Source organism: Dermacentor andersoni, chromosome 1, assembly GCF_023375885.2.
Source record: "Dermacentor andersoni chromosome 1, qqDerAnde1_hic_scaffold, whole genome shotgun sequence".
NCBI lineage: Eukaryota > Metazoa > Arthropoda > Arachnida > Ixodida > Ixodidae > Dermacentor > Dermacentor andersoni.
This window is the reverse complement of record NC_092814.1, coordinates 367953967-367966825: the sequence shown is the minus strand read 5'-3', so window position 1 is coordinate 367966825 and position 12859 is coordinate 367953967. Positions and strand designations below refer to the sequence as shown.

The window sequence follows — 12859 nt, the reverse complement described above, 5'->3', positions numbered from 1 at the left end:
GCGCCTTAGACGAACTCATCGACACAGGCGTGGTGGAAAGGTCGAACAGCCCATGGGGCTTCCCGGTAGTTCTAGTCCCGAAGAAGGACGATACCTATCGTCTTTGTGTAGACTACCGCAAGCTGAATGAGGTTACGAAGAAGGATGCGTACCCTCTACTCTGCATTTCCTCTTTAATGTCTAACCTAGGCGGGGCGAAGTACTTTACGACGCTCGATGCTAGTCGTGGATACTTTCAGGTCGAAATGGACGAGCGTGACAAAGAGAAAACGGCTTTCACTTGTCACCGGGGGCTCTTTCAATTTAAGAGAATGTATTTTGGTTTCGTCGGAGCTCCCGCTACTTATCAAAGGCTGATGGACCGAGTACTAGGAGACGCGAAGTGGCAACATGCCCTCGCATATCTGGACGACATAGTGGTTTATTCGAAAACATTAGAGGAGCACTTGCGCCACTTGAGAGACGTCCTAGACAGGCTAAGGTCTGTGGGTATCACGCTGAACCCGAACAAAGCTCAGATAGCTGCGAACAAAATAGCGCTGTTGGGATTCACGCTGGACAGCGGCCGCATCCTGCCGAGTGAGGATAAGCTCGAGGCTATACTGAGGTACCCGTCGCCGAAAGATATCGGCGAACTGAGGCGCTTTCTGGGATTGGTGAACTTTTATCGCCGATTCGTTCCAGACTGCGCGGCAGTGCAAGCGCCTTTGACGAAGCTCTTGAGGAAAGACGAACGGTGGACTTGGGGCCAAGAGCAGGAGGCGGCACTGCGTGGCCTCACGAAGGTGCTTGCGGACACGGCCGAATTGCAGCTGCCCGCTTTGAATAGGGAGTTTGTGATTCAAACAGACGCAAGCGACCTAGGCTTAGGTGCAATTTTGCTTCAGGAGCACGAAGGCACTCGCCGACCGGCTGCGTTCGCGAGTCGTTCGTTGACGCCGGCCGAAAGGAACTACTCGGTGACAGAGAAGGAGTGCCTCGCGATAGTTTTCGCTCTGCGAAAGTTCGACTATTACATCGATGGAGTGGCATTCAAGATTGAGACTGACCACATGGCTCTCACTTGGTTGAGGCGCTTAAGCGAGCCGAGTGGCCGCCTGGCGCGTTGGGCACTGCTGCTGCAGCGTTACGACTTCACCGTGCGCTACCGCAAAGGAAAAAGCAATGCCGCAGCTGACGCACTTTCGCGAGCGCCAGTCCGAGGCGATGGAGTAGCCCAAGTAAGGGACGCGGAACAACCGTCGATCCTGGGCGAGAGCGTGAACCACGTAGATGTTGTCGGTTCCGCAGGAGTCGTCTTCAGCAGAGAGGAGCTGTTCTAGGCTCAGCAGTAGGACCCGTTTTGTCGAAAAGTGCTCGACGAGCTCCGGGAGCAGGGTGGCGCGGCCGCCGCACACATGGAGGCAGCTGGTATTGCTGTCGGTGCTAAGCGCTCGGGAACAGTTGGTAATGCTGTGAGCGCGCTGGATTCTTATCAGCTGAATTCCGACGGCGTCCTGCTGAGGTATATTCGCACCGAGGACGACACAAGTGAGGCGTTTAAGGTGGTGATACCGCGCGCGTTGCGAGGAGCACTGCTACGCTACTTTCACGACTCGTGCATCGCTGGGCACGCGAGCGGCCCCAAGACTTGCGTTAAGTTGTGTCGTCTCGCTACCTGGCCAGGCATGAAACGGGACGTGATGCGCTACGCCCCCTCATGTCATGTGTGCCAAAGCGTGAAGCCCGGAGGTGGACGACCACCCGGCCTCATGCAGCCTATCGACAGCCAGTCTCCCTGGCAAATCGCGGCGTGTGACGTCATGGGACCGTATGCCACAACACCGAGCAGGAACAAATTCTTGCTTGTAGTCACAGATCACTTCAGTAAATAGGTCGAACTTTTCCCCTTGCGAAAACTGACGGCACGAGTGATCATGGATAAGTTGATAGAGGTTTTCACTAGATTTGGCTTTCCGGAGCAGTTGATAACGGACAATGCGTCCTACGTCACCGCGAAGGTTTTCGTCGACTCATGCGCTGCACTTGGCATTAAGCACAAGAAAACGACAACTTACCATGCTCAGTCGAACACCACTGAACGGGTCAATCGCAACATTAAGCACATGCTTGTCGCGTTCTCTGAAAGACATAAGGACTGGGATACCTACCTTCCAGAGATCGGGTTTGCATTACGGTCGACAGTGAACCGCTCGACTGGGTATGCGCCTTCTTCTCTCAACCTGGGGAGAGAGCTGCCGAATCCGATGGATAGAGTTCTCGCGGATCGCAGCGAAATATCGGTCGCGCCGGCAGCACGAGCTGAATACGCGACGCACCTACATGCCAAGATGACAGAAGCTTTACACAAAGCACGCCGTAATCTTCGCACCGCTAGGGCGCAACAGAAGGCGCAGTACGACCGCTCGCATCGGAACGTCCGCTACGAAGTGGGCGATCTGGTGCTTCGACGCCAGCACGTTCTCAGCGATTCTAGCAAACCGTTTGCTGCCTCGCTGGCGCCGAAGTTGACTGGGCCGTATCAAGTGCGAGAGAAGGTTTCCTCGCTCGTGTACCGGCTGGAGAACATGAAAGGAAAGCCGATTTGCGGGCCGGTACATGTATGCGACCTGAAACGCTACGTGCCGCGTGATGAGCAGTGGGATGAAAACCAGACCCTGCTTCAACGACGGTCGGTGAGAGAGAGCAACCAGAACCGAACGACGAGCCCGCCGCCGCGCTACAACTTGCGTAGCAAGAGGAAACCCTCCGGCACTGCCGGGCCCATTTGATGTTTCCGGCGGAGTACAAGGCGTTACGCGCAATGCGAGTGTAAACCTTGTCTGTGCCGACTTCCACCGCGCAGATGGACCACGACGCCAACTCAAAGCGCCGCCGAGACGACTCGGCGGCGGGACGCCCACCATTTGAGGTGTCCCCTCGAGGACCCTCGACCCACCAGGGGCGTCGCCAGGCCTCACCGCGGACGCCCGCAGGGCCAGCCCATCGCGGACGACGTCACCGTTTCCTCGGGGACCCATCACCTCGCCGCCTGACTTCTCCGTCCGAGGCCCAGTCAGGGCCACCAAGGGAACCCGGGGCAACGAACCCCAGGCAACCAAGCCGCGCCACCCGGGACGTGGCTACCTGGACGTCACAGGATGGCGTTGACCCGCCAGCCGCATACGTATCCGACCGACCCTGGCGCCGGCAGGAGAGGGCCCGAATCGGAACGCCTCCGGAACGGCTGTTCCGGCTCTTCCAGGGCCGGACTCTACGCGATGCGGACCGGAGGGCGGAGGGCGCCTGCCTGCCCCTGCCGGCGGGTACAAGACTGTGCGGCTGTGGCGCGGTCCGCATCCACAAGAGCCACGACCGAGGGGCCCTGCACAGGCTCCGGACGACGGGAACCAGTACGCCACCGCCGCAGCCACGCCCACCAAACGGAGCGGTCCAGTCCATGCTGGCCCGAGCGGCCCGGGAGAACGAGTTCGCGGAATGGCTGCTCCACGTGGCGACCGGACACCCAGGCACCGCTGCTGGGACGGCAAATCAGCCAGCTGCGGAGCCACCAGCAGCGGAGCAGCCAGCCGCGAAGCGACGGCTGGCACAGCGAGCGAAGATGCGGCGGTGGCCGACAGCGACAACAGGGAGGCGGTGGAGGAGCCCCAGGAGATGGAGACCGGCTTCTGGGCCATTCTTGACGAATAAAGCGGCGTCCGACTCTTTGCGTCCGAGGGCCTTCTTAAGGGGAGGAGGATGTGGGGAGCACCCGCCTCCATTTCCTCCCGCGTACCCGCGTCGTCCCGTTGGCACGTGGCGGACGGGTCGTGCCGGCGTAGACAAGGGAGAGAGTCACTACGCGCCCTCCCTTTCTCCGTCGCTCTTGTGACGCGCGTACCCTTCTCCCCCCACGCGGCTCACGAGAAAGGGGAACGTATCCGGCGGGCGAGAAGGACTTCCCCTCGCAAAAAGGTAAAAAGGCATAAAAGCGCACCACCGGGAGACTCTCTCTCTTGGGACGCCGACACCTGGACCGCTTGGACGAAAGCACCTGCCGCATCCCGTGAGTGATCTCGTTTGTCTGACCCACCCAGACAACGAGGCAAGCCTATTTACTACTATTACTGAGAGGACGTCCCTCTGCGGTTTCTCGCTATTGCTAATAGCAGTAAACGTTATTACCGTTGACACCGCTGGTTGCCTTATTCGTTCGAACCCGGCGTAGCGGCAATTCCCGCGCTACGGGTTGGGAGTGCCACGAAGCGACTGCGTGGGGCTAGATCCGGAGCTCGCCTTCAGCCCTAGCCGCACGCAGAGTGGAACCCCCACAGTGTCAAAGAAGCCAGTAGGCCGTCCACCATTGCAAGCAAACGCACCTGCACGGACGGCGCGCTCATAGGCTTGTGTTCGCCAACTATAGCTCGCTCATGGTTCGGCTTAAGTCCCTGTATATGCTTTATAGATAAGTAAGCTTACCCAGATATTGTAAGTCCACCAAAGGGGGCCTAAATGCCTGCCCTCCTCCCAGGTGCGGCTTCCCTTGAGTAACAAAATCCGATCTCGAAGGCGGTGCTTTTGAAAACTGCATGCGCCTAAAGCGGATGGGAATCTTGGAGGCAATATCCACTTCGTTATTTTTTTCTTATATACATTTCCTTAAACTTTGTATCACAAAGTGCATACTTTTACAAATTACACACTTTTTAAACCCACCAAATTCGTTAAAAGGACTCTACTAATTCTTATTAGGAAAAACACGCAATTTTCTAATTTACGGTACATTTTTCTAATAACCGCAGTGTGGCGCTACCGCAGAATTTGTTTGGTTCACAGACCACGCTGGTTGTCAAAGTGCTCGTTGCTTTAAGGCGGTAGTGGAATCATGTTTTAGAAGTGTCTAGACAAAATGTGCACCTTGTATGCATTAACCATCGCAAAACCTTCCGGACTCGTGTAACGACATTAGTTCGCCGTGTATTTCGTGCGATCCACCAGTGTCGACAGTGAGTGTCCTACTGCAGCGCCCGTCCGAGCTTCCTTTGTTGTGCCGAGCTGCCCGCCCGAGCTCTAGTGAGAAGTCTGGTACTGGGGCGTCGAATCATAATATAGGGTAGACTTTGTTGAAGGGGGTGATCTTGCGGAGGTGGAGTTCATAGGAAGTTCTACAGTGCTTGTGCCAGAAAAACGTCGGTGCTACGGTACGTGTGAGACGAAGGAGCGTTTGCTGACGACGTCTTGAAAGGTGAGCAAGTTTGGCGCTTGCGCGCATTCTTGAAGCTTATGGTTCATGTAATAAGAGTCCTGTAACTAGCCAGAGCAGAGCGCTTTCTGATCGCAGGTTGCCCATGTGGCTGTGTTCATTTAGCAAGCAATTTCACGAAAGCTTCATCTGATGTTGCAGCGTACTAGTACTATTTTGGGAAGTATATGCTACCCGCCTTGATTGCAATGACTGAATAAGCACACAATTAAGAAAACCCTGAAAGTTGCTGTTTTCTCGGTAGTTTCCTGGCAAGAAATTCTTCGTTATGTCGGCATTCCCGCAATTATAGTACATGTGTAATGTATACGTCGATGTGTGATGGGCTTCGCGCTTTGGCACACGGTAGCTAAGTTTGACGATTGAGCGGATATAGCCTTGTATGAAGATTTTTGTACGTATGCAGTTGGGTTTGAAGGTCTGCGTCGCGAGAACCTGCCTGTATCGTTTATGTTCTTGAGTGTCTTCGCCAATGTGTCTGTGGTCCAGAGCAGATATCGGCCGATAGTACAATAACAAGGTTTCTTCTTAATCGAGACATTTCGGGGAGACGCTGGCCTTCATTATATATATATATATATATATATATATATATATATATATATATATATATATATATATATATATATATATATATATATATATATATATATATATATAATGTATGTATGTATAAAGAACGGGATGCCAGCTCTTGGCAATTGTAGGTTAGGGCTAGTGCGTAATAAAGTAAGGACTGCGATTTTGTAGCGATGCTAATCGCTCGATTCTGTGCCACTCTTGTCGCCCACCGCTAACGGCTGGCTAACGGGCCGAGGCGTCGGTCAGACCACTAACGAATAGCGAAAACAATAGCATCGCTACGAAATCGCGGCCTAGCTTTCAGAATGCTTCTCATGTGCTCAATATTTTTTTTCTTAATCAAATGCTCTGTGTTTTACTATATATTTGTGTTTTGTTGATGATCGTCCTATTAGTCTGTTGTTGTTGCTGATTTCGTTCCTTCCTGAAATTTCACTTGTTACAAAATAGCAGTGTAAACCTCCTGAGATATAACGAAGAGAGATTTGTACAACCAGACACTGATTGATGCAGCTGGCTATGTGAGGCACTCTTTGCAATTCCACATGACACTGGTAAATAACAAATTTCCTCTTTCACTTACTTACTTACTTACTTACTTACTTTCACTTACAAATTTCCTCTTTCATTTCTTACTGTTGAAGGCTATGCGGATTCTGGAGGCATCCCTACACCCCGCAGGAACCTTCTCCACTGCTGGAAGCTGGGAAGCACAACGATAAAGCACCTGATCTGCATGCTTTCACAAAGGTGCGTACAAAACTGTCGCTACCTTGTGAGTTGTAGGATACGTTTGTGCAATATGCAATCATTGTACTGTATGTGCCATTTTCGGGATTTCTAGTGGCAGATCACTTAAATTTTATCTTTTGGTGATCTGGAGAGCCCTGAGTTTAATCAACTTACCAAAGTAGCCTCCTCTGAGTTGCATATAATTGGTGGGGGGGGGCTTAAGTAATTATGCATGATATACTACACACAGGCTCTATAATTATCTAGCCAAATTGCCTTTATAAGAACCTCGTTGAGATGCATGAGGTGTCGAGACATGTATAATTTTTGATCTTTTCATTATGCAGTCTTATGGAGTTAAATTCTCACACTATTGCCTGTGTGGCCATATTCTTCCCCCCAATCGGTCACACTTATGTATTGCATGCCATACTTGACCTCCTAAATACATTTGCATAAAACGATATGTTTTCTTGCTTTATTAGGTAGCTGCTGAATTCCTAGTCAGTATGAGTGTTCACTTCCTCAAACTTATAACAAATCATTAACCTTTTAATGTTAGAAGCTCGCAATGAGTCCCAAGTGTAGGTTCGTTTCAGGCTGGAAGCTGGTCTCCTTTATACATTGCAGAAATTTGAGTTGGTAACATGGTATAGGAAACTGCTGAATCATATAGCAACCAGCACAGCTCAATGCTGACAATTCACTGTTACATTGCCATACTTTTTCTCCATTTCTTTGCCCTTTTTCAGCTGGCATGGGATGAAGCTTGTTCTTTGCAATTATTTATGTGTACTGCGAAGAATTGATTTTACTTCCCTTCGGATTTACCAAGATGTCGCAAGGAGGCTTTCTTCAAGCTCAAGCTGCCTGGACTTGATTTTTGAACTATTTACTTTTTGATACAGTGCAAATATTTGTTGCATTTCTTGTCAAATTGAGGTCTCATACTGCGAATAATGCACTCTAGAGCATCTAGAAAAATGTGTTCTGCTACCCACATGCATGGTTTAGGCAAAAATGCCTTAATGCTTTCGCACAAAAGTTCTATCATTGACAGTTTGATGGAAGCTTGTCTGGTCGCGATCGAACATGACAAAGAATGACATAGACTAATCAAATAAACCTTTGAAAGCTAGACAGTTTGGCGTCTATTCGAAAGCCTTATTCTCAATGGGGCAAAAATGTAGAAGTGCCTACTTAGTAGGTTTTAGCATGTGACGCATGCATCGTGCATAACACGGAGAAGGTTCCTTCGTTTCGATAAGTGTGTGTCCTGTTGATTGTATCTCTAGAGACCCCACAGGTACAGGTGTGGCTTCGAGTTTCTTTCCTGGCCAATTGCACTAGACTTCATGCAGTCACTGTTGTGCTTAATCATTACTGCGTGCTCTGCCAAAGCATTCGATGCCACGAGTTGCCATTTGATTCAAGCAAAGTGCTTTCCAGTTGCATGTCTGCCAAAGTTCAATCTAGCCGAGAAAATACAAATTTACATGTACATTATACTTTTGAGTATAGAACAAGTAATTGTGGAGCCTTGCTGTAAATGTCTATAGATTTCTTTCATTCTGCATTCTGTGCATTCAATTTTTTCGATCTACAAGCAAGAAGATATAGAATTTGGCAATTATTGTTCTTGAAATTTGTTCATAACTCTATTTAATATGGAGCATTTCTTCTAAATACTTGTTGAACAGCAATCTATCAAATAGAACGTAGAATACTCATTGTAAGACGCTATGGTTATGGGCATTCATGAGCTGATAAGTATGCAAGGATGGGTTTCTTGCCTCATGTTGGTTTTACGAGCTTAGAGGCAAAAAACTCATTCTTGCATACTCACCCCATTCAAAGCTAGTGAAGTGAGGTATTGTCAATTTGGGCTTCAAAAACACCCTTTTTAAGTCCAGCCCGCACTTGGTTCAGAGAAGTTTTCCGTACAAAGTCTCACATCTGTTAGATGCAGGTAAACCGTTGCATCTATTGACCACCGTGGCAGGCAGCATTCGCAATGCCACTGACCAGGTGACACAAGTAAAGAGAGTAATCGTCTTGCCCTACCTACATGAGATTAGTGACAATCTGAAAAAGCTCGGGAAATGTGTTGGTGTAGATATCGGTTTCCCTGCTCCTTCAAAGCTGTCTAGTTTGTGCACCAGGGTAAACGTGGATACGCGCAAGCCACGTGGGTGCAACAAGACCCACCGAAAACCATTTGTTTCTTGTGTTGAAGGGGTGGTTTACTGCGTCCCGTTGGACTGCGGCAAAGAGTATGTGGGACAGACAAGTAGATGCATCAACAAGCGATTACGTGAGCACACAAACAACGTTGAGAAACTAGCCCTATCTGGCGACCTTGCCGGACATTGCGCACGCTGCAGATGGAAGCCTCTGTTTTATCGCATTCAATCGCTGGCCAGGCACCTTGACCAGTTCACCAGAGAAATAGTAGAAGCTGCAGAGATTAGGAATAGAAATTTTATTAGTTGCCCATCAGTCTCCTTATTGGAGAAAGAAATTTTTTTGTCACATTAGCTGCCTGTGTGAGTTCATCTTACTGGGTTGATTTGTTTGTGTCTTTCTTCTCACTTCCTTTTTTGTGCAGTGATATTATATCTGCTCTCGTGCAGCAAACACTCAGTTGATAGTTAGCACTGTGTCCCGTTTCTTTCTTTCGTCCATGTGCTTCTGCGCTACTGCGTAAACAATCAATGTCAGAAATTGTTGAGGTAGAATGGGGCATTGCAGCAGTAATCACTAATAACAGCATCACCAGCAAGTGCATCGCGTTAAGAATTGGCTGGCGTAGTCAGATCAACGTGTGCACCTTCAACCAAGGTACAATTCATTTGTTCACAGTGTCGTTTTCTTTTTTGCAGACTCCTCAAGGATGGTAAGGAGGCTGAAACACATCTTTGATAAAACAAGTGGTGCCGGTGGTGCCGAGCCCGTCGCAGTCGTGTCAGCACCAAAAGTAAGAAGCTGATGTGATTTCTTGGGGCAGACTTGTGGGGAGGTAATTGACCCGTGGAAATTACGATATAGCAAAAGCTTAACAGGTCAATCTATTTCTTTTTTCTACAGTCAAGCACAGCGTATATTAGCTGTCTTCTGTCAATTTATCTTATCAGAACTATTCATATTTAGTAGAAAATGCACAAAACCTTGTTTTCATTTATTAGGAAAGCCTTCTGCATGGAGCAGCTACCGCAAACTCTCACATGTTGTACTCTTAAGTGTAGTGCAAGTGTTGATGTAGAACATTCCTGTAAAATACACATAGCCTTCATTTGTAATGCACCATGCGCATTGAATTCCTGTCTGCCTTTATTCCTTCCCCAGTGTAGGGTAGCAAACTGAATATCTGTCTTCCAGTTAACCTCGCTGCCTTTCGCATCTCATTTTTCTCTCCAGTGCACTAGCCAGAAAGTATAGAATCTGGCAAATTTTCTTGAAATTTGTCAATGACTTTATTCAATAGGAAGAACTTGTTCCAAGGACGTGTTTAGAAGTTATCGGTAAAATAAAGTGCAGTATACTATTTGTAAGACACTGTTAAGATGGATATTCTATAGCCTAGCAGCCCGCGCAGCTAGGTCTAGTGCGAATCACTTCAATTTTGTTAAATATAAAATCATTTTAACAAAAGCTATTTGAGGGATCTTTCATGTTTGCCTTTAAAGGTGGGCTTAAAGCTTAAGTGATGTTACCACATTTATTGACAGTTAGTGTAGCTCTGGTTGTCCTAACCTTCGAATATCTCTACTGCAACTGATTTATGACTACTTTGCTTCTTTTAGGTTAGTTCTCACAACTGTACAGTTCCTACATATAACAGTTCATATTCTGTGCAGCAGTACTACTTCAACAATTCCATTACATTGATTGCAGGTGCAGCTAATTCAGCTTCTATAAAAAAATGGAGCTACTTCATTTCTGAACCAAGCAGCACGACTTTCAGAAGCTCCTAGCCCACCTCACAAAACAGACACTAAATGGAACATTAAAATATTATAGTCATATAAGTTATTCCTTCAAAACTCTTTTCTTCATTTATTTGGTAGTAAAACTATGGGTAAAGAAAATGAAACCAAACTTCTTTGTTCTGAACTCCACACCTCATTATGGCCATGGTAAAGAGAGCATGTAATATACCAGGCTCTGCTTCATTTTCGCATGTTTTTGTTGCTTATTCTGCAAACAAAGGGTTCTGTTTTTTCTACGTCGACTACTGTTCTTTGAAGACAATGTAACCCTCCTATAGTGATCAACAGCTCATTGCATGTGGCTAACCGCAATCAATGTTGGTGGCATCGCCACACACTTTACATTCCCCTTTGTTTCACAAGCTTCATCGTATGGTACAAATTGCTTATTTCATATATGGAGAGACAAACATAATGTTCTGTCATAATTTAGTGTGTCTCTTTAGTATGTCAAGGTATATGCCGAAAGTCATTGTGTTCAAAGCACTTGTCAAATTGGGCTTCAACAACCCAACGCAGAGGCCTATTATGTATGTAGGCATTCTCGTCTGAAAATGGCATGTGCTCTATTGCATGCCACTCGCCAACTTGCAGGCTAATCTGCCCATAGCAGTACTGCACACACAGATGCAAGTTTGGCTGTTGCCAAACACCTGAGTGTGAACTAGCTAGTCTGCATGAACCTAGAACATTTGTGACGTGATTGTAAGTAGATGCTGCACATGCAGAAAGTACAACGATATGCGGATAAAACGCTGTTGGCACTAACCAGTGCGGTGCAATATGTTGTTGCAGAGATCTTGTATAGTCCTGAATGATGTTCACTTAGTCAAGTTCAGCACCATTATTTTAAAGGCTGTAAGATAGTTTCAGCCTGACATTCCATATGGCACACCCTTCCGACACCTTACTCATCCAAGCCACTAGCATGGTGAGCTGCCATTGATGTTGTGCTGTAAGGACCAACGTGCAATCTGCTGCAGCAGTGCATGATTGGGAGAGCAGAATACGTACGAACAAATGGGCTGGAGCCAGAAGCAGGAGTTCTTATTTTAATGTGCGTGGCTGAAAGAGTTGAAATGGCCCAAATGAAAAACTGGAATTAGGACGAAAGATGAGTTCGTGGCAAAGCTTACATAATTGCTGGAATTCGCTGCTGAGGTGACATAAAATAAAGTCAAAACCTGAAACACCCTTCACTTCGGAAGAGTGAAATAGGGCAGCAATTGTTGCAAGTTTAACGTGAACTGGAAAGTCTATATGCAGCAATTCCGAATGAAGCCATCACATTTCTATTGCATCCTGACTCACTGGAAGTGTTTGAGAGACCTATAGATATAAACCACAGCTTTTGTTGCAAAGTCACCTATGTTACTGTATCATAGCATGACTCCCTACAACAGACCATCTAAGTAAGAAATTATCATTATCCGAATATTATAGCAAAGGAAAGACAAATGTTTTAGTTACAAAGCATAAAAACCAGAACTAATGTATCCTTTCGTTTTCAGGTGGACCTTGGGGAAGGAATCCTGCTTGATGAGGCCACGCTGGCACGACTGCAGCGAAACGCAAAAACTCAGGCTCAAGATGTGCACGGGGCGTCCTGAAGGTTCTTTTCAGCCCAGAAGAGTTAGAGCACAAGTCTCTATTTGGGCGGCGTTCCAATGCCCACAAGGATGTCGCCCAAGAAGTGGCTTCGGACCCAAAGCGTGTGAACGCCATTCCGAGTATGTGTGACAGCGCAGACAACTAAAATGTCTGCTTTAATTCGTAATTTGAAGTTAAAATCTTGTGGATCACTCCTTTGTGCAGTCCTGGCCAGATACACTAACAGAGACATAAGGTTGAACTAATTTTTTACCTTTTCTCTTCCCTTTGGCTACACAGCAAGGCACTTCGACACTGCGGAGATGGAAAACATGTCATCGATGCTTGCGCGCAGGCTTTGAAATGTGCTAAATAAATGTTGCTTTTAAAAAATATTGGAGTGTTTTGTTCATAGCAAATACATTTATATATACTACCCATGTTGAAGGTTACATTGGTAAAGCACCAGAATATATTAAAAATGCCAGAGAAATTTGCTTAAATGTCACCAGCACATTTAAAGCATACTAAAGTAGCTGCTAGAATGTTTCTAGGGTGAGCAACAGAAAGTTGGTAGAATGTTACTAGGCCGTTTCTACGTCGAGTCATAGAAAGTTGCTAGGATATTTCTAGATCAAGCAACAGAAAGTTAGCAGAATGTTACTAAAAAGTTTTTAGATCGTGCAACAGAAAGTTAGCAGAAAGTTACTAAAATGTTTCTAGA

General features: G+C 47.3%; 1 long non-coding RNA gene across 1 annotated transcript; it reads left to right on the top strand.

The window, feature by feature from the left end:
• The first annotated feature begins 5979 nt into the window (after window positions 1–5979).
• Window positions 5980–12501, top strand: LOC126516410 (uncharacterized). The gene is made up of 4 exons (XR_011892346.1): window positions 5980–6378; window positions 6469–6574; window positions 9439–9533; window positions 12057–12501. It is a non-coding gene; the product is annotated as an uncharacterized lncRNA (long non-coding RNA).
• Window positions 12502–12859: the final 358 nt, after the last annotated feature.